This window comes from Salvelinus namaycush, chromosome 27 (assembly GCF_016432855.1).
Source record: "Salvelinus namaycush isolate Seneca chromosome 27, SaNama_1.0, whole genome shotgun sequence".
Lineage (NCBI taxonomy): Eukaryota > Metazoa > Chordata > Actinopteri > Salmoniformes > Salmonidae > Salvelinus > Salvelinus namaycush.
This window is the reverse complement of record NC_052333.1, coordinates 18,375,644-18,394,158: the sequence shown is the minus strand read 5'-3', so window position 1 is coordinate 18,394,158 and position 18,515 is coordinate 18,375,644.

Here is an 18,515-nt window from a genome sequence, read left to right as displayed (position 1 = left end):
GCAACATATCTTTATCTGGGTTAAGCAGAATGTTGTGGGGAAACAAATACTACAACTCCCATGTACCCTCTTCTTCACTAACCTTATTAACTGACATTCATATTAACTTCTGAATGATTATTTCTGAGTTGATGGTGAGTAGGTAGAGAAACACCTCTCTGAGCAAGTCTTCCTGAAGGCTTTTCTTTTTATGTTGATGTACCATATATGACTGTGTTGGTGATGGTTAGTTAGATGCATATTATACTAAACAAAAATATAAACACAACATGGGACAATTTCAAAGATTTTACTGAGTTACAGTTCATAAATGGAAATTAAATACATTCATTAGGCCTTAATCTATGGATTTCACATGACTGGGAATACAGATATGCATCTGTTGGTCCCAGATACCTTAAAAAAAAGTAGGGGAGTGGATGAGAAAACCAGTCAGTATCTGGTGTGACCACCATTTGCCTCATGCAGCGCAACCCAACCCACCTTTGTTTTGCATAGAGTTGATCAGGCTGTTGATTGTGGCCTGTGGAATGTTGTCCCACTCCTCTTCAATAGCTGTGCGAAGTTGCTGGATATTGACGGGAACTGGAATATGCTGTCATACATGTTGATCCAGAGCATCCCAAACATGCTCAATGGGTGACATGTCTGGTGAGTATGCAGGCCATGGAAGAACTGGGATATTTTAATTTACCAGGAATTGTGTACAGCTCCTTGTGACATGAGGTTGTGCATTATCATGCTGAAACATGAGGTGATAATGCGGTTGAATGGCACAACAATGGGCGTCAGGATGTTGTCACGGTATCTCTGTGCATTCAAATTGCCATCGATAAAATGCAATTGTGTTCGTTGTCCGTAGCTTATGCCTGCCCATATCATAACCCCACCGCCACCATGGGGCACTCTGTTCACGACGTTGACATCAGCAGTCTACATACACACTGGCTGCCATCTGCCATCTGCCAGGTACAGTTGTAACCGGGATTCATCCGTGAAGAGCACACTTGTCCAGTGTGCCAGTGGCCATTGAAGGTGAGCATTTGCCCAGTGAAGTCGGTTACGACGCCGAACTGCAGTCAGGTCAACACCCTGGTGAGGACAACGAGCATGCAGATGAGCTTCCCTGAGATGGTTTCTGACAGTTTGGCTGGGCAAACGCACAGTTTCATCAGCTGTCCAGGTGGCTGGCTCTTCTCCACATCTGGAGAAGCCAGATGTGGAGGTCCTGGGCTGGCGTGGTTACACGTGGCCTGCGGTTGTGAGGCCGGTTGGATGTACTGCCAAATTCTCTAAAACGACGTTTGAGAAATGAACATTAAATTATGTGGCAACAGCTCTGTTGGACATTCCTTCAGTCAGTATGCTAATTGCATGCTCCCTCAAATCTTGAGACATCTGTGGCATTGTGTTGTGTGACAAAACTTTACAGTGGTCTTTTATTTTCCCCAGCACAAGGTGTACCTGTGTAATGATAATGCTGTTAAACAGCTTCTTAATATGCCACACCTGTCAGTTGGATGGATTATCTTGGCAAAGGAGAAATGCTCACTAACAGGGATGTACTGTAAACAAATTTGTGCACACAATTTGAAAGAAATAAGCATTTTGTGGGTTTGGAGCATTTCTGGTTTATTTTATTTACATGTTGCATTTATATTTTTGTTCAGTATAGATTACCCTATGCGTTGCCAATCGTGCAATTGCTATAGCTGTGGTATTCCAAACTGTCTCATCCACAAGTGTTTCATGTTATGGCCAACTTTACTACATTTTTTTGCAGATAGAGTTCAGCCTATGTGTGAGAAGTTTCTACCACTTACAGTACCTGCTTAAATCCCAACAGCCTTGGGTCTGTCCCCCTCAACTTACAGTATCCTTTATGGATGACCCCTTATTTAAAGTCTCTCACAAGGACACATCCTCTCTTCCTCAAAGGCTCTCTCCATCCCTCTGCTCGCTCCATCCCTCTGCTGTCTCCATCCCTCTGTTCTCTCCATCCCCCTGCTCTCTCCATCCCTCTGCTCGCTCCATCCCTCTGCTCTCTCCATTCCTCTGTTCTCTCCATCCCTCTGCTCTCTCAATCCCTCTGCTCTCTCCATCACCCTGCTCCCTCTATCCCTCTGCTTGCTCCATCCCTCTGCTGGCTCCATCCCTCTGCTCTCTCCATCCCTCTGTTCTCTCCATCCCCCTGCTCTCTCCATCCCTCTGCTCTCTCCATCCCCCTGCTCTCTCCATCCCCCTGCTCTCTCCATCCCCCTGCTCTCTCCATACCTCTGCTCTCTCCACCCCCCTGCTCTCTCCATCCCCCTGCTCTCTCCATCCCCCTGCTCTCTCCATCCCCCTGCTCTCTCCATCCCCCTGCTCTCTCCATACCTCTGCTCTCTCCACCCCCCTGCTCTCTCCATCCCCGTGCTCTCTCCATCCCCCTGCTCTCTCCATCCCTCTGTTCTAGGATACACGTTATACCTCATATGTGTGTGATGTGTGACAGGGTGTAAATAGAGCCTATTTTCCTTTTTATGATTTTTTTCAGTTTTTTACCCTATTTTCTCCCCAATTGCTAGTTACGGCCTTGTCTCATCGCTGCAACTCCTCAATGGGTTTGAGAGAAGAGAAGGATGAGACATGCGTCCTCTGAAACATGACACTCCCAGCCGCCTACGCATTGCTTAACCCGGAAGTCAGCCGCACCAATATGTCGCAGGAAACACCGTTCGACTGACGACCAAAGTCAGCTTGGCCCGCCACATGGAGTTGCTAGAGCGAGTGCTGATTGAACCTCAGCACTCTGAAGCAGTGCCTTAGATCGCTGCGCCACTCAGGAACCGTAGAGCCTCTTTTCTATATATCGGTTATACAATATTCACACTTGGCATCTCAGTAACCATATACCATACATCTAGAGAGAGAGAAAGAGAAGGGGAGAGAGAGGTAGATAGAGAGGGGGGGGGGGGGGCAGAAGAGAGAGAAGGGGGGGCAGACAGAGACACAGAGGGAGAGAAGGAGCATAAGAAGATAGAGATGGAGGAACAGAAAGAGAGAAAGATATCTACCTACCTACCATGTGTTCCTGCTGGACATGCCTGGCACTAATGGTGTTGTTCTTCAGACATATTGACGTTTAAAAAAAAAAATGTACGGCCTGTCATGAAGTGCTTTGGTACTTAATAGGCTAGCAAAGGAGGGGAGAAGAAAATACCCTAACTCACAACAACACTAGATGAATGTGTAATAATGAAGTAGTTAGAAATCAAAGCAACACGTGGGAATGATTCATATTTAGTAGCATGGACTATTTTACGGTTTGGTTAATTGAATACCTTATCTTTATTATGCAGATGCTTCATAAATATGAAATATTACATATTACAGATAGCTGCTCTCGAAAACCCCACTGAAGCGTTGAGAAATATAATTACGTTTTTTTCTTCTTACGTCAACAAAATAACAAATAGCTCCGTGGTCAGAGGAGTGGAAATGAATTCAAACCTTCCTTATTCTCATCCTTCTGCCAACTCATTTTCAGAATAGTTTGACCGCATAATGTTTGGGAAACTTGTAATATAGCTATCCTTTTTAATATAAAGATCAATGTAAGCTCCCAGAGAGGGTTGATTAAACTTGGCATTACATCTCAGAGCATCCGTTATATTATTACAATATTACAATAATATCAAATGTAATCTTCTCATTGTTTAGTTGGAATAACCGCACTGGATTAGGTTTTAAAAGTCTGACAGTTGTAATCTAGTCACGTATTGTTACTCTGTCTGCAGTCGATTACTCAGTCCTCTTAGAGAAAAAGTAACTTTGGCCATCTCGTCTTCCCTGCATATATAACTTTAATCTGAAACGACAATATTTATACAGATGTAGTGACCTACTACAGCATGGTACACCCACCTGCTCAGGATAATTACGAGAATTCACAGACTTTCTAAATTCAGGACAGAGCGAATAATTACAGCATAAGAAAAAGCATGCATTTTTAACTTTAAACTTCATCATTGAAGAAGCAGCACATGCTCTTGGTTCGGGGTCCTGGGCAGGCGGCCCTCTTGCCTTCCTCAGCCAGTGGAAATGGAAATCCCCTTCGCCATGGCTACTGGAGGACCAAGACACACACACACACACACACACACACACACACACACACACACACACACACACACACACACACACACACACACACACACACACACACACACACACATACACAGTTATTGAAAAAATAGGAGAGGCGCCCCCCTGGAGGTCTGTGGCCCACACACATAGACACACACACAGGCACACACACACGCGCACACACACACAGACACACACAAAGACAGACACACTCACAAACACAGGCACACACACTCACTCACTCACTCACACACACACACACACACACACACACACACACACACACACACACACACACACACACACACACACACACACACACACACACACACACACACACACACACACACAGATACACACACACAGACACACACACACACACACAGCGCTACTGAAAAGGTAGGAGAGGGGTGCCTCCCTGGAGGTCTGTGGAGGAGGTCCATGTCCACCCGCTCAGTGTTCTCTCTTCGCCCGGCCTCAGATAGCCCTGTGGTGGGTCTGACCTTTGTGTTGGCACCCCCGACCCTGGTTCTCTGTTTGGAGCCTGGTGCTTTGCTGCACTTCACTCTGATACATAAATACCACTCTGAACAGAGGATCAAAGACAAGAAGACCAGAGGGCTCCATTATCTATGACGAAGTGATAAAACTCATCTCTCTCTCTCTCTGTCTCTGTCTCTGTCTCTCTCTCTCTCTGTCTCTGTCTCTGGCTCTCTCTCTTCTGCGGCAGTCAAGCGGAACTGTTCAAAAAGATGGTATAGAAACTACCAGCCCAATATAGACACAACATATTATGAGGTGATAGAATGAAACTGAATTTAGTTCCTCAAAAAGCCTCTGTGTATTGTGTAAAAGTATATGATACCCAGATGATCTACCCTAATATGGTATATTGACAAACCACTCCACAACGAACAGCTTAATTTAGTTTAATGCACAATTCCTCTTTCCTTATCTGCCCTGCATTTGAACAGTTTTCTATTTAACAAAATGCAAGCCTCAGCGTTTTATCCGTCTCTGCACTATCTGGTTACACGTTTACCTTTCTCTCCGGTAACTGTGATAACCCTCAGCCCTATTTCCCCCCTATCCCCCTCTCATCTCCATATTGCTGTCATGTCACTCACTCCGCCACAGGCCCCCTGGTGCTCCCGGGAGTTTCAACCGCCGCTATTAATATGCCACGACGTCAGACATTAACCTGGAATTAAAACCAGCGCTCGTTACATATGGTGACAGGCAGAGTGGGAGGGACACAATGCTGTCACAGACACACTGACAGCCAGCCATAAATACTTTCCCCACATTTTGTTACATTACAGCCTTAAAGTGTATTACAGTTTTTTCCAACTGCTTACACAAGTTTTCAAAACTGTCTCCTTTTTTCAAAACTCTACACACAATTCCCAAAACTGCACACACAAAATGCAAAATGCCTCACATCTCCTTCAAAATGTAACACTGTATTCAAAATGCCATAAACACATGTCAGAATGAAGCATTTGCATCAAATGGCAAACACTGCTTTCATAATAGTACATTTTTGGATACACCATGTAAACACTGTTGTTCTAAATCTGAAGCTCTTTGGTCTTTCATAGGCTTATATCTACATTTCAATACAATGTTCTACAGTGAAAGTAATCTGCTGAGAGGGGTAACAAGTACACTGTAAACACCAATGCAATGTAGAAGCAGAAAATATTTATTAGGCCAAACATTACTGTTGTATACAGTAGCATACAACAAAACCATCAACCAAAAGTATATTCTTTAGAATAGAGTAAATAACACAATTGTGTGTGTGGGGTCCCGGGGGGGCAGTCCAGGAATTGGTAGGGGGGGGGCAGTCACCAGTGCTAAGCTACGCTTCATCTCTTCTCCGGCCTGGGTCTGGCCACAATACTTCGTCCACATCACAATATACAGTTTCTCTTGCCAAACATCGAGGGAAGTATCTCCTAGCATGGCTTATCCAACCTTGGACAGAGGCAACCTCTATGTCCCCACATGCGTCCTCCATTGCCTGGAGAAGCAGCATGCGGGCACAGGGTTGGCGATCAAACACTTTCCAGCGCCAGGCTGAGAAGAATTCCTCTATGGGATTTAGAAAAGGTGAATATGGGGGTAGGTACAAAACTACAAATTGTGGATGGGTGGCAAACCAGTTTTGGAGCAGAACAACCCGTGAAAACTAACATTGTCCCATAAAACCACAAATCTAGCAGGATCCTGATCTGGATCAGGGACAAGCATTGTGTAAATTGCATCCAGAAAAGTGAGCATATGGCCGGTGTTGTACGGACCCAGTGTAGCATTGTGATGGAGGACCCCGTTTTGAGTGATGGCAGCACACATAGTTATATTACCCCCACGCTGTCCAGGGACATTGGTAATTGCCCTCTGTCCTATTCCATTTCTTCCGCGGCGCCTGGTTTTGGTGAGGTTGAAGCCAACCTCATCCACATAAATAAATTAATGGCGAATTACATGGGCATTGTAACGGCTGTCTTCGGGTGAAAGAGAGGAGGACCAAAATGCAACATGATGATAATCCATATTTTAATTAGGATATTTAAACGACGAACAAAAACAACAAACTGACAGAAGGAACCGAAAACGCTACAGTCCTGAACATGGGAACACAGAACAGATGAACACACGAACAGGAACAATCACCCACAAACAAACAGTGAAAACAGGCTACCTTAATATGGTTCCCAATCAGAGACAATGACAAACACCTGCCTCTGATTGAGAACCATATTAGGCCAAACAACAAACCCAACATAGAAACACAAAACATAGAATGCCCACCCAGCTCACGTCCTGACCAACTAAACAAAGACTAAACAAAGGAAATAAGGTCAGGAACGTGACAGTTCCCCCCCTGTAGTGGGCAGTACTGGGCTCTGGAGACGCACAGGAGGCTTAGTGCGTGGTGCCGGAACTGGTGGTACCGGGCTGGAGACACGCACCACAGGGCGAGTGCGTGGAGGAGGAACAGGGATCTGAAGAGGCACAGGAAGCCTGGTGCGTGGTGTTGGCACTGGTGGTACTGGGCTGGGGCGAGGAGGTGACACCGGATATACCGGACCGTGAAGGCGTACTGGAGCTCTTAAGCACCAAGCCTGCCCAACCTTACCTGGTTGAATGCTCCCCGTAGCCAGGCCAGTGCGGCGAGGTGAAATAGCCCGCACTGGACTGTGCTGGCGAACCGGGGACACCATGCGTAAGGCTGGTGCCATGTACACCGGCCCGAGGAGACGCACTGGAGACCAGATGCGTTGAGCCGGCTTCATTGCACCTGGCTCGATGCCCACTCTAGCCCGGCCGATACGTGGAGCTGGGATGTACCGCACCGGGCTAAGCACACGTACAGGAGACACTGTGCGCTTTTCCGCATAACACGGTGTCTGCCAGTACTCTCGCTCTCCACGGTAAGCACGGGAAGTTGGCGCAGGTTTCCTACCTGACTTCGCCACACTCCTCTTTAGCCCCCCCCCCCCCCAAGAGATTTTTGGGGCTGACTCTCAGGCTTCCAGCCTCGCTTCCGTGCTGCCTCCTCATACCACCGCCTCTATGCTTTAGCTGCCTCCAGCTCTTCACGAGGGCGGCGATACTCTCCAGCTTGAACCCAGGGTCCCTTACCGTCCAGAATTTCTTCCCATGTCCAGAGTACGCTGCTGCTGCTGTCGCTGCTGCCCATTACCACGCTGCTTGGTCCGGGTTTGGTGGGTGATTCTGTAACGGCTGTCTTCGGGTGAAAGAGAGGAGGACCAAAATGCAGCATGATGATAATCCATATTTTAATTAGGATATTTAAACGACGAACAAAAACAACAAACTGACAGAAGGAACCGAAAACGCTACAGTCCTGAACATGGGAACACAGAACAGATGAACACACGAACAGGAACAATCACCCACAAACAAACAGTGAAAACAGGCTACCTTAATATGGTTCCCAATCAGAGACAATGACAAACACCTGCCTCTGATTGAGAACCATATTAGGCCAAACAACAAACCCAACATAGAAACACAAAACATAGAATGCCCACCCAGCTCACGTCCTGACCAACTAAACAAAGACTAAACAAAGGAAATAAGGTCAGGAACGTGACAGGCATCCAGCTCCAATACTCTCTGTAACAGACAAAAGGATATACAGATGAGTAAATATGGTATGTCTGAAGTACTGGAAGTAGTGTTTAATACATACAGTACCTCTACAAAGTCATGTCGCATATTCTTGACTCTGTCAGAGTTTCTCTCAAATGGCACCTTGTAAAGTTGTTTCATCGTCACTCGGTGCCGTTGGAGGATGCGTTGTATGGTCGACAGGCTTACAGCATTGATATTGTTAAATATGGTGTCATTATTCAAGATTTGCTCTCTTATCTCTCGAATCCTAATTGCATTGTTGGCCAAAACCATATTTATAATTGCAGTCTCTTGTACATCTGTAAACAAGCGTCCTCGTCCTCCATGATGTCTTTGCCTTTCCTCTCTGTACAGAATTCAAACACAGTATGTGTTCAGCATAGGAACTGTAAACAATGTACAAAAACATGTAGTACAGCATGATAACCAACCTCATTCATTCAATGCAGTGCAGTAAATGGATGGCTTAGAGTTACAAATGTTTATGCAATACTATGCAGTCATACGTATTTTACAGTACATTACTGTAATGCTAAAGTAGTCATTAGATAGTTGCATACCTGTTCTCATTTCTGAAGGTTCGAATTATGGACGCCACTGTAAATCGACTCAAGTTGGGCTGGACTCTCAGTCCAGCCTCTCTCATGGTCCAACCGTGGTTGATCACATGATCAACAAGTGTTGCCCTAATCTCATCAGAGATGGCTCTCCTTCCTTCTCTTCTTTGCCCTCGTCCTCTTCTTCCTCTTCCTCTCCCTCCTACTCCTCTTGCTCTCTGTCCATTGTTGGCATCCATTGTTCAAAACAGGTAATCTGACCTTTGACCTATTTATAGGCCTATACTACAGTAACGCAGTGATTGGTTAGTGATCAGTTAAGCTATTAGTGTTTGCACATGTGAGGAGTGTGTGTGTGACCTGGTGAATAAGTGTAGCATTTTGATTGGTTGTGTTTGGAAAAGGAAAGCAAGTCACTTTCTGTTAGATTTTTGTGTTTTAGGTAGAGAATTGTGTGTAGTGTTTTGGAAAAAGTGTTTTATGCAATTGACAACGGAGTCAAAGGCTGAGAAATAGCTTATGGTTTTGGATATTTGGTGTGTAGTTTTACACTTTGAGTGAGAGGTTTCAAAAATCGTGTGACATGAAAAGATTTTGTGTGTGAGCGGTTGGAAAAAACTATAATGTAATGTGTTTCCTCATCAATCTATACACAATACCCCATAATGAAAAAGCAAATATAGATTATTAGAAACGTTTGCAAATGTATAAAAAATTAAATAAGGAAATATCACATGTACATAAGTATTCAGACCCTTTACTCAGTACTTTGTTGAATCACCTTTGGCAGCGATTACAGCCTCGAGTCTTCTTGGCTATGATGCTACAAGCTTGGCACACCTTTATTTGGGGAGTTTCTCCCATTCTTCTCCGCAGATCCTCTCAAGCTCTGTCTGGTTGGATGGGGAGGTCTCTCCAGAGATGGGTTCAAGTCCGGGCTCTGGCTGACATTCAGTCCCGAAACCACTCCTGCGTTGACTTGGCTGTGTGCTCTGTTGGAAGGTGAACCATCGCCCCAGTCTGAGAAGCAGGTTTTCATCAAGGATATCTCTGTACTTGGCTCCGTTCATCTTTCCCTGGATCCTGACTAGTCTCCCAGTCCCTGCCACTGAAAAACATCCCCAAGCATGATGCTGCTACCACCATGCTTCACCGTAAGGATGATGCCAGGTTTCCTCCAGATGTGACAATTGGCATTCAGGTAAAGAGTTCAATTTTGGTTTCATCAGACCAGAGAATCTTGTTTCTCATGGTCTGATAGTCTTTAAGTAACTTTTGGCAAACTCCAAGCATGCTGTCATATGCCTTTTACTGAGGAGTGGCTTCCGTCTGGCCACTCTACCATAAAGGTCTGATTGGTGGAGTGCTGCAGCGATGGTTGTCCTTCCAGAAGGTTCTCCCATCTCCACATTGGAACTCTGGAGCTCTGCCAGAGTGACCAACGGGTTCTTGGTCACCTCCCTGACCAAGGCCCTTCTCCCCCTGATTGCTCAGTTTGGCCGGGCCGCCAGCTCTAGGAAGAGTCTTGGTGGTTCCAAAATTCTTTCATTTAAGAATGATGGAGGCCACTGTGTTCAATGTTGCATAATGTTTTTGGTACTCTTCCACAGACCTGTGCCTCGACACAATCCTGTCTCGGAGCTCTAAGTCCAATTCCTTTGACCTCATGACTTGGTTTTTGCTCTGACATGCACTGTCAACTGTGTGACCTTATATAGACAGGTGTGTGGCTTTCCAAATCATGTCCAATCAATTGAATTTACCACAGGTGGACTCCAATCAAGTTGTAGAAACATCTCAAGGATGATTAATGGAAACAGGATGCACCTGAGCTAAATTTCGAGTCTCATAGCAAAAGGTCTGAATACTTACGTAAATAAGGTATTTCTGTTTTTTAGAAAAATCTGTTTCGCTTTGTCATTGTGGGGTATTGTTAGTAGATTGATGATATATGTTTTTATTTAATCAATTTTAGAATAAGGCTGCAACATAACTAAATGTGGAAAAAGGTGGTGGGATGACAGAAACAAGAGAAAGAAGAAGGGAATGTAATTAACCATCTCTGGGGGGGATTCTATTCCAAGCAGGTATTCTGCCATGCAGAATGTGGCGACACAGGGCTACAGAATGGAGCGGAGCGGTGGGGAGATCTCACAGGTCATCAAGCAGAAAGCCCGGGCCTGTCTGTATTGTAAACCAAACTTCCAATTTTCTCCCTCTATCTTTCTTCATTCTCACTGAAGCTGGAAATTGAGCATGCCACACATATGTGGAGAGGCTAGAGAGGTAGGAGAATTAAAGGTAAGCTGCATTTCATGAGTTTCATTGCTATTTGTTATCTGGCTGTATGTTAAAGGGAAACTTCACTGGTAGTCACTATTTGGGGTGCTTTTATAGTCTCTCTACATAATAATGAGTGATGAGAGAGTTAACTAAGACATAATTATACACTATAGCTGTACAGTCGTGGCCAAAAGTTTTGAGAATGACAAATATTAATTTCCACAAAGTTTGCTGCTTCAGTGTCTTTAGATATTTTTGTCAGATGTTACTATGGAATACTGAAGTATAATTACAAGCATTTCATAAGGGCTTTAATTGACAATTACATTAAGTTGATGCAAAGAGTCAATATTTGCAGTGTTGACCCTTCTTTTTCAAGACCTCTGCAGTCCGCCCTGGCATGCTGTCAATTAACTTCTGGGCCACATCCTGACTGATGGCAGCCCATTCTTGCATAATCAATGCTTGGAGTTTGTTAGATTTTTTTTTTGTTTTTGTCCACCTGCCTCTTGAGGATTGACCACAAGTTCTCAATGGGATTAAGGTCTGGGGAGTTTCCTGGACATGGACCCAAAATATCAATGTTTTGTTCCCCGAGCCACTTAGTTATGACTTTTGCCTTATGGTAAGGTGCTCCATCATGCTGGAAAAGGCAGTTCGTCACCAAACTGTTCCTGGATGGTTGGGAGACGTTGCTCTCGGAGGATGTGTTGGTACCATTCTTTATTCATGGCTGTGTTCTTAGGCAAAATTGTGAGTGAGCCCACTTCCTTGGCTGAGACACAACCCTACACATGAATGGTCTCAGGATGCTTTACTGTTGGTATGACACAGGACTGATGGTAGCGCTCACCTTGTCTTCTCCAGACAAGCTTTTTTCCGGATGCCCCAAACAATCGGATAGGGGATTCATCAGACAAAATGACTTTACCCCAGTCCTCAGCAGTCCAATCCCTGTACCTTTTGCAGAATATCAGTCTGTCCCTGATGTTTTTCCTGGAGAGAAGTGGCTTCTTTTCTGCCCTTCTTGACACCAGGCCATCCTCCAAAAGTCTTCGCCTCACTGTGCGTGCAGATGCACTCACACCTGCCTGCTTCCATTCCTGAGCAAGCTCTGTACTGGTGGTGCCCCGATCCCGCAGCTGAATCAACTTTAGGAGACGGTCCTGGCGCTTGCTTGACTTTCTTGGGCGCCCTGAAGCCTTCTTCACAACAATTTAACCGCTCTCCTTGAAGTTCTTGATGATCCGATAAATGGTTGATTTAGGTGCAATCTTACTGGCAGCCATATCCTTGCCTGTGAAGCCCTTTTTGTGCAAAGCAATGATGACGTCACGTGTTTCCTTGCAGGTAAGCATGGTAGACAGAGGAAGAACAATGATTCCAAGCACCACCCTCCTTTTGAAGCTTCCAGTCTGTTATTCGAACTCAATCAGCATGACAGAGTGATCTCCAGCCTTGTCCTCGTCAACACTCACACCTGTGTTAACGAGAGAATCACTGACATGATACCAGCTGGTCCTTTTGTGCCAGTGCTGAAATCCAGTGGAAATGTTTTTGGGGGATTCAGTTCATTTGCATGGCAAAGAGGGACTTTGCAATTAATTGCAATTCATCTGATCACTCTTCATAACATGCTGGAGTATATGCAAATTGCCATCATACAAACTGACGCAGCAGACTTTGTGAAAATTAATATTTGTGTCATTCTCAAAACTTTTGGCCAAGACTGTATGTTAGAATGTTCACGCCGGGAGAGTTCAACCAATGACGTCATTGGTTGATTGAGCCTGCTATACTTCCTTGTTCCCACCCTCGAATGCAGACCTATCAAAACTGGGTGGTACTAGTTTATAGGTTCATGGGAGCTATTTTACCGTGCACTGTCTATCCGAGGCCGCTAAATAATTAGCTACAACAACTAGGTTTCCAGTAAAGCATCGATATTCATGTCACCAGAATAAGACCCTTGATATTTATTGTAAAGGAGCATCAAGCTTGCACTTTCACCACCGTGTGAAGTTCAACGTAATTTATTTCATCTGTAGCCTAATAAACGGCTTGCTTTCATCGTTTGTCATACTTGACTCCAAGTTTACTTCGATAAGATGGTTATTATATCAATATTTGGGCATAAAAGCATTTCCACCAACAGTTCTCGCATAATTAATTTTACAGACAGAAAAAGATCTCACCTTGTACTTCACTCGTATAAAAAGGATGGAAACCTGGTTATAGGCTGATGATTCCTCTTTCCAAAATGAGCTGGATGACTATTTTTGTTGAATGTTATTTTACATATGAACATACAGTACATCCCTATTTATTTGAGCCGGAATACACTGAAGAAGAGTTGAGACTGCGAGAAAAATAATTGCGAGACAAGCAAGCGGCTGTGGCAGCCTAGAGAGTGTGTGATCACGCTCTCCGCAGCCAATGTGTGTAAGACCTTTAAACAGTTCAACATTCACAAGGCTGCTGGGCCAGACGGATTACCAGGACGTGTACACCGAGCATGCCCTGACCAACTGGCAAGTGTCATTTTCAACCTCTCCCTGTCTCCCTGTCTCTAATACCAACACGTTTCAAGCAGACCAGCATCGTCCCTGTGCCCAAGAAAACTAAGATAACCTACCTAAATGACTACCGACCCGTATCACTCACGTCTGTGGCCATGAAGTGCTTTGAAAGGCTGGTCATGGCTCACATCAACACCATCATCCCAGAAACCCTAGACCCACTCCAATTTGCATACCGCACCAACAGATCCACAGATTATGCAATCTCTATTGCACTCCACACTGCCTTTTCCCACACGGACAAAAGGAACACTTATGTGAGAATGCTATTCACTGAATACAGCTCAGCGTTCAACACCATAGTGCCCTCAAAGCACATCACTAAGCTAAGGATACTAGGACTAAACACCTCCCTCTGCAATTGGATCCCAGTCTTCCTGACGGGCCGCCCCCAGGTGGTGAAGGCAGGTAACAACACATCCGCCATGCTGGTCCTCAACACGGGGGGCCCTCAGGGGTGCGTGCACAATCCCCTCCTGTACTCCCTGTTCACTCATGACTGCACGGCCAGGCACGACTCCAACACCATCATTTAGTTTGCTGATGACACAACAGTGGTAGGCCTGATCACCGACAACGATGAGACAGCCTACAGGGAGGTCAGAGACCTGACCTTGTGGTGCAAGGACAACAACCTCTCCCTCAACGTGATCAAGACAAAGGAGATGATTGTGGACTACAGGAAAAGGAGGACCAAGCACGCCCCCATTCTCATCGACGGGCTGTAGTGGAGCAGGTTGAGAGCTTCAAGTTCCTTGGCCTCCACATCACCAACAAACTAACACTGTCCAAGCACACCAAGACAGTCGTGAAGAGGGCACGACAAAACCTATTCCCCCTCAGGAGACTGAAAAGATTTGGAATGGGTCCTCAGATCCTCAAAAGGTTTTACAGCTACACCATTGAGAGCATCCTGACGGGTTGCATCACTGCCTGGTATGGCAACTGCTTGGCCTCTGACCTCAAGGCACTACAGAGGGTAGTGCGTACGGCCCAGTACATCACCCAGGCCAAGCTTCCTCTATCCAGGACCTCTATACCAGGTGGTGTCAGAGGAAGGCCCTAAAAATTGTCAAAGACTCCAGCCACCCGACTGTTTCCTCTGCTAACGCATGGCAAGCGGTACCGGAGCGCCAAGTCTAGGTCCAAGAGGCTTCTAAACAGCTTCTACCCCCAAGCCATAAGACTCCTGAACAGCTAATCAAATGGCTACCCAGACTATTTGCATTGCCCCCCCCCCATGCTGCTGCTACTCTCTGTTATTATCTATGCATAGCCACTTTAAGAACTTTACCTACATGTACATAATTACCTCGATTACCTTGACACCGGTGACCCGCACATTGACTCTGTACCGGTACCCCCTCTATATAGCCCCACTATTGTTATTTACTTCTGCTCTTTAATTATTTGTTATTCTTATCTCTTACTTTTTGGGGGGTATTTTCTTCAAACTGCATTGTTGGTTAAGGGCTTGTAAGTAAGCATTTTACTGTAAGGTCTACACCTGTTGTATTCGGCGCATGTGACAAATACAATTTGATTTGATTTGATTTGACCAGATGGACCAGGACTCAGTAGGGTAAATGACAAACGAGTAAGTTGTTTTGCTGTCGGTAGCTAGCTAGCAATATAAGCTCTCTTTTAACCGAGGCTGTGTTGCTCAGTACCGTACAATTTGGTGATTGATTCGGTCATAACGGGGCTTGCTTGAACCACTACAAGCCTAGCTAGCCAAGTTTAGCTAGCTCGCTGTGTTGTTTGCTATACCTAAAATGTACTGTAGTCCAGTGGAGGCTGCTGAGGGGTTTACTCCAGTGAGTATTGTACTTTTATAATACCTTTGGCTGTCCTGGCTTGTTTCAAAGTCAGATGATGTTGAGCTTGAACTTATTCCAGGCAGACAGCTTTCATCCAATGGGTCATAGGCTCTGTACTGCTAAAGCTGGTGTCAATGTCATCATCAGTAGCAGCAGGATGAGTCTGTAGGACACACAGTAGTCAGTGATTAGTCTGTAGGACACACAGTAGTCAGTGATTAGTCTGTAGGACACACAGTAGTCAGTGATTAGTCTGTAGGACACACAGTAGTCAGTGATGAGTCTGTAGGACCCAGAGTAGTCAGCGATTAGTCTGTAGGACCCAGAGTAGTCAGCGATTAGTCTGTAGGACCCAGAGTAGTCAGCAATTAGCCAACATTTTACTACTTTGCCCTCATCAATACACACTCAAACAATGCACTATATCCACCCACCTCCCTCAATAGATATTGCATACTAACCTTTGCATACTAACCACATACCCACCCCAAAAGACAAATAACGGTGCAGTACTGCAGTGGTTTGCAGAATGGCATCTCGGAATGCACAACTCGTATGTGCTTGCATACGACCACACTGGGTTCCACTCCGAACAGCTAAAAACAAGAAGCAGCGGCTCTAGTGGGCACTGTGATCACCAACACTGAACAATTGAGGAGTGCAAAAACAATGCCTGGAACATGACAGGGAGTTCAGTTTACTTGAGTGGCCTGCGCAGTCCCCAGACCTCAATCCAATAGAGCATCTTATGGGATGAGATGGAACGGGCTGTTCGCAGCATGAATGTACCGCCTTCCAATCTGCAGCAACTGCATGATGCCATCGTGTCTGCATGGACAAACATTCATGTGGAATGTTTCAGACACCTTGTAGAATGCCCCAAATAATTCAGGCTGTTCTGGAGGGAAAGGGGGGCCTGACCCGGTAATAGATGGGTGTAACGAATATACTGGTGAGTGTACATATACAGTGCTGTAACGGCAGTCTAGCTCTTCCTCCTCCTCGGACGAGGAGAGGCGAGAAGGATCGGAGGACCAATGTGCAGCGTGGTAAGTTTCCATGATTTAATATACACGAAGACAAGACACTATACAAAATAACAAATTAACTAACCGTCACAGTCCCGTGTGGCACAAACACTGACACAGGAAACAACCACCCACAAAATCCCAACACAAAACAAGCCACCTATATATGATTCTCAATCAGGGACAACAATTGACAGCTGCCTCTGATTGAGAACCATATTAGGCCGAACACAGAAACAGACAAACTAGACACACAACATAGAATGCCCACCCAGCTCACGTCCTGACCAACACTAAAACAAGCAAAACACATAAGAACTATGGTCAGGACGTGACAAGTGCCATAAAGAAAGTATTCATACCCCTTTTCTTTTTTCACGTTTTTGGGTGTTACAGCTGGAACTTAAAATTGATTAATTTTAGATTTTTTTGTTGCTGGCCTAAACACAATACACCATAATGTCAAAGTGGAATTACAAACACATTTTTACAAATTAATAAAACATTTAAAGGCGAAATGTCTTGAGTCAATAAGTATTCAACCCTTTTGTTATGGTAAGTCTGAATAAGTTCAGGAGTACAATTTTGCAAAAAAAGTCACATGGACTCACTTTGTGAGCAATTATGGTGTTGAACATGATTTTTGACTACCTGATCTTTGTAACCCACACATACAATTACCTGTTAGGGCCCTCAGTCGAGCAGGGAATTTCAAACACAATTCAACCACAAAGGCCAGAGAGGTTTTCCAATGTCTCGCAAAGAAGGACACGTCTGTAGATGGGCAAAAAAAGAAAAAGCAGACATTGACTATCCCTTTAAGCATGGTGAAGTTATTAATTACACTATAGATGGCGTATCAATACACACCTTGTCACTACGAAGATACAGGCGTCCTTCCTAACTCAGTTGCCTTAGAGGAAGGAAACCCCTCAGGGATTTCACCATGAGCCCAATGGTGACTTACTGTTACCGAGTTTATTGGCTATGACAGGATAAAACTGAGGATGGATCAACAACATTGTAGTTACTCCACAATACTAACTTAATTGACAGAGTGAAAAGAAATTGAAGCCTCTACGTAATAAAAAATATTCCAAAACATGCATCCTGTTTGCAACAAGGCACTAAAGTAGTAATAATGCAACAACAAAAAATACTGCAAAAAATGTGCAAAAGCAATTAACTGTTTGTCCTGAATACAAAGTGTTTTGTTTGGGGCAAATCCAATACGACACATTACTGAGTACCACTCTCCATAATTTCCAGCATAGTGGTGGCTGCATCATGTTATGGGTATGCTTGTTATCGTTATGGACTGGGGAATTTTCAGGATAAAAAGGAAACTGAATGGAGCTAAGCACAGGCAAAATCCTAGTGGAAAACTTGGTTCAGTCTGCTTTCCACCAGACACTGGAAGATTAATTCACCTTTCAGCAGAACAATAACCTAAACACAAGGCCAAATCTACACTGGAGTTGCCTACCAAGAACACAGGGAATGTTCCTGAGTGGCCGAGTTACAGTTTTGACTTAAATATACTTGAAAATCTATGGCAAGGCCTGAAAATGGCTGTCTAGCAATGATCAACAACAATTTTAAAGAGTTTGAAAAATGTTGCAAAGAATAATGGGCAAATGTTGCACAACCCAGGTGTGGAAAGACTCACAGCTGTAATCACTGCCGAAGGTGCTTCTACAAATGTGTTATGTTAATGAGATATTTCTATATTTAATGTACAATACATTTGCAAACATTTACAAAAACATGATTTCACTTTGTCTTTATGGGGTATTGTGTGTAAATCGGTGAGAAAAGAAAAACAATTGAATCCATTTTGGCTGTAACATAACAACACTTGGGATATGTATACTTTCTGAAGGCACTGTAAAACACAGGGAAATCATGTTTTTGACTGCATTGGGTCTTTAAGTTGAAAACTAATCAGACTAA